Source organism: Oncorhynchus mykiss, chromosome 7, assembly GCF_013265735.2.
Source record: "Oncorhynchus mykiss isolate Arlee chromosome 7, USDA_OmykA_1.1, whole genome shotgun sequence".
Lineage (NCBI taxonomy): Eukaryota > Metazoa > Chordata > Actinopteri > Salmoniformes > Salmonidae > Oncorhynchus > Oncorhynchus mykiss.
Genome location: NC_048571.1, coordinates 30,030,299 through 30,038,122, shown reverse-complemented (window position 1 = coordinate 30,038,122; position 7,824 = coordinate 30,030,299).

Genomic DNA, 7,824 nt, shown 5'->3' with positions numbered 1-7,824 from the left:
TTGCTGTTATTTATTCATTTTATTCTCAGAGCTGTATTATGGCGTGACCTGCTCATTTAGAGACCCCCGTTCAGACAGATGGAGCGTTGAATCCGCAGGATTTGTTTTGCAGTTTAACTTCGCCAAATCGGGCTGACGTTTTTCTGCACTCTAGCTATTCATCCGAGCAGACCCCCTCTTTATTGGGGCGGTAACCATGAATGCCACCCAAGCAGACCCCTTTCTAATCTTCTTTTTTAAAGGGCGGTATTCGTGGACTTTTCTACCTACTTATTGATTTGTTTCTGACCATATGGGCAGGCAGCAGCAGCCCCACACCAGGCCAGGCAGTTCAGTCAGAGAGAGCAAACAAACACACCAGTCTGGCCCCACACGTGGGTCCGTTCAAATGGTCCGACCAGAGTAAATGCAAGCCCCCTCAGCTAAATACCCGACACCAGCAAGGTCTCCCTGCCTCCATACTTAGTCCTTACAAATGCACCTATACATTTACATTTAACAACCCCCAAAACACAAGCATGCATGCAATTTACTGAATTCAAAAGTTCTTAGCATTACTGGATTTTTAGGAATTTAAAAGAGAGACCTACGTGACGCCTTTTCCTCTGAGACAGAATCTCCTTAACCTCTTACAGCTCCCCCCCCCCCCCCTACTTTGTGCAATATCCGCCTGAAGACACCCAAATATAAAAGCCTGTAGCTCAGGCACAGAACCAAGGATATGCATATTCTTGGTACCATATGAAAGAAAACACTATGAAGTTTGTGTAGAATATAACAAATATAACACAATAGATCTGGTTTAGATAAAACAATGAAAAAAAACATACATTTTTTATTTTTATATCATCATCTTTAAAATGAACAAGAAATAACAAACATTCAGATAGGATGATGGGGACAATTTCAGTGAAAAATATAAGAGGGCAACAGTACTTGTGCAAAGTTTCAGAATGATAACTTCCAAAATGAGTGTGCTACATGCAATTTATCATGAAGTCACCCAGGTGTCCCACACAAGTAGCCCAAATGTACCCAAGTGGCCAAATTGGTGAAGGTATACATTTTGAAACAAATAACTATATACAAAATACCAAACAGTTGAAATTGGAACAGCGGCAAGGCCAGATGGACTGGGGACAGCAAAGAGTCATCATGCCAGGTAGTCCTGACGCATGGTCCTAAGGTTCAGGTCCTCCGAGAGAGAGAAAGAGAGAATTAGAGAGAGCATACTTAAATTCACACAGGACACCGGATAAGACTCCCATTCGGCATCAGTGTCACTGTGAAAGAAAATGTTCAGTTAGAATAGTTTCACATATGAGCCATGTATCAACAGGTATAATAAACAGATATATATAGAGAGTTGAAGGTTGAATATATTATGATATTATTATTACCTGCTAGATCTCCTGTCTCTTTTATATTATGACATTTCAGCTAGATCTACTGTCTCTATTATATTATGACAGACCAGCTAGATCTACTGTCTTTATTATATTACAACAGACCAGCTGTATCTACTGTCTCCATTTCACTTTGGCCATTGATGTGATCCTGCCCTCTCAACAGCCTCAAATAGGCTATTTCATGTGGGTTGGGGTGGGGTGGCAGACACACGCATCTCACATTTCATGACATTACATGTTGTTAGCCAGCCTGCCAGCTTAGTGGAGTCTGCCACTAGGATAGTCAGTGTAGTCAGCTCAGCTATCCCCATTGAGACCGTGTCTGTGCCTCGACCTAGGTTGGTCAAAACTAAACATGGCGGTGTTCGCCTTAGCAATCTCACTAGGATAAAGACCTCCCCCATTCCTGCCATTATTGAAAGAGATCGTGATACCTCACATCTCAAAATAGGGCTACTTAATGTTAGATCCCTCACTTCAAAGGCAGTTATGGTCAATGAACTAATCACTGATCATAATCTTGATGTGATTGGCCTGACTGAAACATGGCTTAAGCCTGATGAATTTATTGTGTTAAATGAGGCCTCACCTCCTGGTTACACTAGTGACCATATCCCCCATGCATCCCGCAAAGGCGGAGGTGTTGCTAACATTTACGATAGCAAATTTCAATTTAAAAACAAAAAATGAAGTTTTCGTCTTTTGAGCTTCTAGTCATGAAATCTATGCAGCCTACTCAATCAATTTTTATAGCTACTGTTTACAGGCCTCCTGGGCCATATACAGCACTCCTCACTGAGTTCCCTGAATTCCTATCAAACCTTGTAGTCATAGCAGATAATATTTTAATTTTGGTGATTTTAATATTCACATGGAAAAGTCCACAGACCCACTCTAAAAGGCTTTCGGAGCCATCATTGACTCAGTGGGTTTTGTCCAACATGTCTCTGGACCAACTCACTGACACAGTCATACTCTGGACCTAGTTTTGTCCCATGGAATAAATGTTGTGGATCTTAATGTTTTTCCTCATAATCCTGGACTATCGGACCACCATTTTATTACGTTTGCAATCGCAACAAATAATCTGCTCAGACCCCAACCAAGGAGCATCAAAAGTTGTGCGATAAATTCTCAGACAAAACAAAGATTCCTTGATGCCCTTACAGACTCCCTCTGCCTACCCAAGGACATCAGAGGACAAAAATCAGTTAACCACCTAACTGAGGAACTCAATTTAACCTTGCGCAATAGCCTAGATGCAGTTGCACCCCTAAAAACTAAAAACATTTGTCATAAGAAACTAGCTCCCTGGTATACAGAAAGTACCAGAGCTCTGAAGCAAGCTTCCAGAAAATTGGAACAGAAATGGCGCCACACCAAACTGGAAGTCTTCTGACTAGCTAGATCATCCTATTTTTCCAACTTAATTGAGGAAAATAAGAACATTCCAAAATGTCATTTTGATACTGTCGCAAAGCTAACTAAGAAGCAGCATTCCCCAAGTGAGGATGGCTTTCACTTCAGCAGTAATAAATTCATGAACTTCTTTGAGGAAAAGATCATGATCATTAGAAAGCAAATTACGGACCCCTCTTTAAATCTGCGTATTCCTCCAAAGCTCAGTTGTACTGAGTCTGCACAACTCTGCTAGGACCTAGGATCAAGAGAGACGCTCAAGTGTTTTAGTACTATATCTCTTGACACAATGATGAAAATAATCTTGGCCTCTAAACTTTCAAGCTGCATACTGGACCCTATTCCAACTAAACTACTGAAGGAGCTGCTTCCTGTGCTTGGCCCTCCTATGTTGAACATAATAAACGTCTCTCTATCCACCGGAAGTGTACCAAACTCACTAAAAGTGGCAGTAATAAAGCCTCTCTTGAAAAAGCCAAGTCTTGACCCCAAAAATATAAAAAACTATCGGCCTATATCGAATCTTCCATTCCTCTCAAAACATTTTGAAAAAGCTGTTGCGCAGCTTGCCTGAAGACAAACAATGTATACGAAATGCTTCAGTCTGGTTTTAGACCCCATCATAGCACTGAGACTGCACTTGTGAAGGTGGTAAATTACCTTTTAATGGCATCAGACCGAGGCTCTGCTTCTGTCCTCGTGCTCCTAGACCTTAGTGCTACTTTTGATACCATCGATCACCACATTCTTTTGGAGAGATTGGAAACCCAAATTGGTCTACATGGACAAGTTCTGGCCTGGTTTATATCTTATCTGTCAGAAAGATATCAGTTTGTGTCTGTGAATGGTTTGTCCTCTGACAAATCAACTGTAAATGTCGGTGTTCCTCAAGGTTCCGTTTTAGGACCACTATTGTTTTCACTATATGTTTTACCTCTTGGGGATGTCATTCGAAAACATAATGTTAACTTTCACTGCTATGCGGATGACACACAGCTGTACATTTCAATGAAACATGGTGAAGCCCCAAAATAGCCCTTGCTAGAAGCCTGTGTTTCAGACATAAGGAAGTGGATTTCTGCAAACGTTCTACATTTAAACTCGGACAAAAAATTGATACTTGTTCTAGGTCCCAAGAAACAAAGAGATCTTCTGTTGAATCTGACAATTAATCTCGATGGTTGTTCAGTACTCTCAAATAAAACTGTGAAGGACCTCGGCGTTACTCTGGACCCTGATCTCTCTTTTGACGAACATATCAAGACTGTTTCAAGGACAGCTTTTTTCCATCTACGTAACTTTGAAAAATCAGAAACTTTCTGTCCAAAAATTATGCAGAAAAATGAATCCATGCTTTTGTTACTTCTAGGTTAGACTACTGCAATGCTCTACTTTCCGGCCACCCGGATAAAGCACTAAATAAACTTCAGTTAGTGCTAAATACGGCTGCTAGAATCCTGACTAGAACCAAAAAAATTGATCATATGAACCCTACAGACGAAGAACCATATATGTGACAATTTTTCCATTTTAAGATAATCAGTTATTTTTATATTATTAATTGTGTGTACCACATTAGGTGTTTTGTGGTTGAGAAATAATTCACCATACCCATATCTTCCAACAACAAATTATATTTTTTTTATTGCCGTTTTAATTTTTAGAATGTGGAAGAACAGTATATCTCCAGTGATGATCTCAGTTTGTGGAAGAACAGTATATGTGACATTTTGCATGACTCTTGTAAGATGTCCTTTTTTAACACCTGATATGATGTTTTAAGTACTTTCAAGTACAGATGCCCTTCATGTAAATAACTTAAATGCAATATGCAGTTAATTCATTTGTATGGAGGTTCATTTAAAGGTGGTCTATCAACTTTAGCAATGATGACTTTTCTTAAAAGTTGAGTCATGAAATCTTAGTCTCATTTAAAATGAAGCCCTCAATGTGAACATACCATAGAACTACCAAAATAGAATACAATTAAATTAATTCAATCAAAACAAGCACAACTTGTAAATATCAAATAGGGATAAATGTGATGTGCCAATATGCATGTCCATTATGCAGGTCCCGAAGGTCAATATTACAAAACGTTCAGAAAACCATTCTCTTTGTGTTTAACACCATGATCAGTAATTAAGTTGTGAATTGCGTTAAACCCATGCTAAAGGCAAGAAATGTCCTTCTGCACTGAGGTGACAGCAGTAAATAAGTATTAACTGCTTAGAGTTAATGCTAAATGTGGTGACAGAGAGACAGTGTATATTGTAATGAATAATAAAAGGGAATCAAGATCAAATGAATACTCACATACTGTATGTGATGACTTATTTGTTTTTAATTCATTCAGATTAAAAAAGGTTCAAATGATCACACAAAATAATTATCAACAGAACACATTGTACATAACATTTTCTACACTAGGAACAACATCTTAAAATTAAATTAATTCAATATATTGTGCTGGTTCAAATCATACACAAATTGATTCACATAGAAAACACCTACGATACATTTAATTTCCTACAATAGGGGTGACATGTCTTCTGAAATGTATACAGATTCAACATACTACAGTATACAGGTTCAGGGGATCATAAACTCACAGAAAAAAACGTTTAATTATGTAGCTTGGTTTAACAACAAATGATTCACTCTGCAGTGATTCATAAAAAGAGTGTGCAGCAGCTGGCAAGTAGTTGAGCATGGTCATCAGATCTTGGTACTTGTTTTTTTTGATGGGCAGAGGACTCTCATATGCTCTAGGGTAGTGGCTTGCAAAATAGGGAGGCTGAGGTGTAGCTCCTTGTTTTGGTTTGGAGATCAGCCACGACTTCCATCCCTCAAATAGACTGTGGCTCTGTTTGGCGTACAGATTCCAAGGATCCTCAACTGAAATTAGAACAGAAACATTTTAAGTTCCTGACATCAATAACAACTTTCACAGTCAAGCATTAGGATATTTTATTGTTAGAACAACATGTTGCGTGTTGATGGGATGTTAGTAAACTATTCTCTGTGCAATACCTGTGACTTTTAACCACCTCACTGAGGTGATCTGTAGTCCAGCTGGTCGCTTGAGGACAGAATCTGGGAGGTGCCTGAAGTCTTCACATTGCATCCTCATCACCTTGAATGGTTTTGCTGGTTGTGCTTCAAGTATCATCTTTGAAACATCATCAGGTGTATGAAGGACTGACACCTTGCGCCTCTTCTCGATGGTGGCAAAAGATCGATCACAAGGAAGAAAAGAATGACCAGAGACCATGAACTTCTGCTCAACTTGGGTAAAGTAACCCATAGAGACGAGCATCGACATCAGATTGAGCATCCACCAGTTGTTATTCTGCCCACAGCATCTGTCAGCATCTGTACAGAGAATACAATATGTTTGTAATTGATATTCATATAGACATTAATTCATATTTTCACTTGCCTGAAGACGGCTGTTGGTTAGCTGGAACACAGACATGAAAGTAACCTTGCACACATTCAATCTCTGGCCTGCTTGCTGTACATGGTATTTGAAGGTTTGTTTCCATCGTTTGTTCTCCTTTGAATCCTCAGGTTTACGTCTCCGTTTCACCTCATGCTGCAATAAAAATTGACAATGATGAATTCAGAATTTAATATACTGTAGCACATTCAGGATATTGCTTGATCAGGACCTCCATCTTTCACACACTCCCAATCTATACACAGAATGAGTTTGTATTGCACCATTGTGTAACACAGCACTTTTAGAGTTAACGTTAATGTACGTATCATTACTGTCAAAGTTAAACTATGCAAGTGTTCAATATAGCTATTATAATAATAGGCGTTTTGTCTTATTTCTAACCTGTTCTAAGCCGGAGAGAATCAACGCTTGTTGTTTCTCGTATGGGACAGTATAGAACCTATTGAACAGATGCAGCTTGCGTTCATCAGTCAACTTTCCACAATCCTTTCTGCACGTCGTGGAACACGCTCTTCCCTGCAGGATACAGTGTAACTAGCTAGCTACTGTAGCCATGTCGAATCATCCGGTGGACGGAGAAAAAGTAGCTAGCTATGTTTCTTCTATAATCTAGCAATAACATTTGTAACGATAATGTATGAGTTAGTAGCCAACGAACTTTAGCTAATATGTAATCGGCCACAATCTGTGTCCAAAAATGCCTATCACCGATTGTAATGAAAACTTGAAATCAGCCCTAATTAATCGGCCATTCCGATTTAATCGGTCGACCTCTAGTCTGCACAGCGCGATATCAACCCTGAGCATATCGGATTGTTTTTCTCCACTACATCACTGTATTCCTGCCGTAAACTCTGGACCATTACACCGGATAATCGCAGCTAGCTAGCTGCTATCGAGTGGCCCAGCCCCGAAGCTAGCCTTGAGCCAGGCCCATCTCCCGGCCTGCTCCTCGAGGCTAACTGGTGCTAGCTTCGGGACAATGGCGTAAGCCACTATAGCCAATCCGGTGCGTCCGGTGCAAAGGTCCAGAGCTTACAGCAGGAATCCGGTGATGTAGTGGCTTCTAGTCATCTTAGTGAAGAGTCTGGGAGGCATCAGCTGTATAGCCGAGTGATCATAGGTATGAAGTCAGAAGTTTACATACACTTAGGTTGGAGTCATTAACTTGTTTTTCAACCACTCCACAAATTTCTTGTTAACAAACTATAGTTTTGGCAAGTCGGTTAGAACATTTACTTTGTGCATGACACAAGTATTTTTCCAACTATTGTTTACAGACATTTTTTCCCTTATTCACTGTTTCACAATTCCAATGGGTCAGAAGTTTTACATACCCTAGAGAAGTTAAAGGCAGTCAACTTAGTGTATGTGGGACGCTACCGTCCCACCTGGCCAACATCCCGTGAAATTGCAGAGCACGAAATTCAAAAATACTAAATTCAAATATTGAACATTCTTGAAAATATGTTATACATCAAAATAAAGCTTAACTTCTTGTTAATCCAGCCAAAGTGTCAGATATCAAAA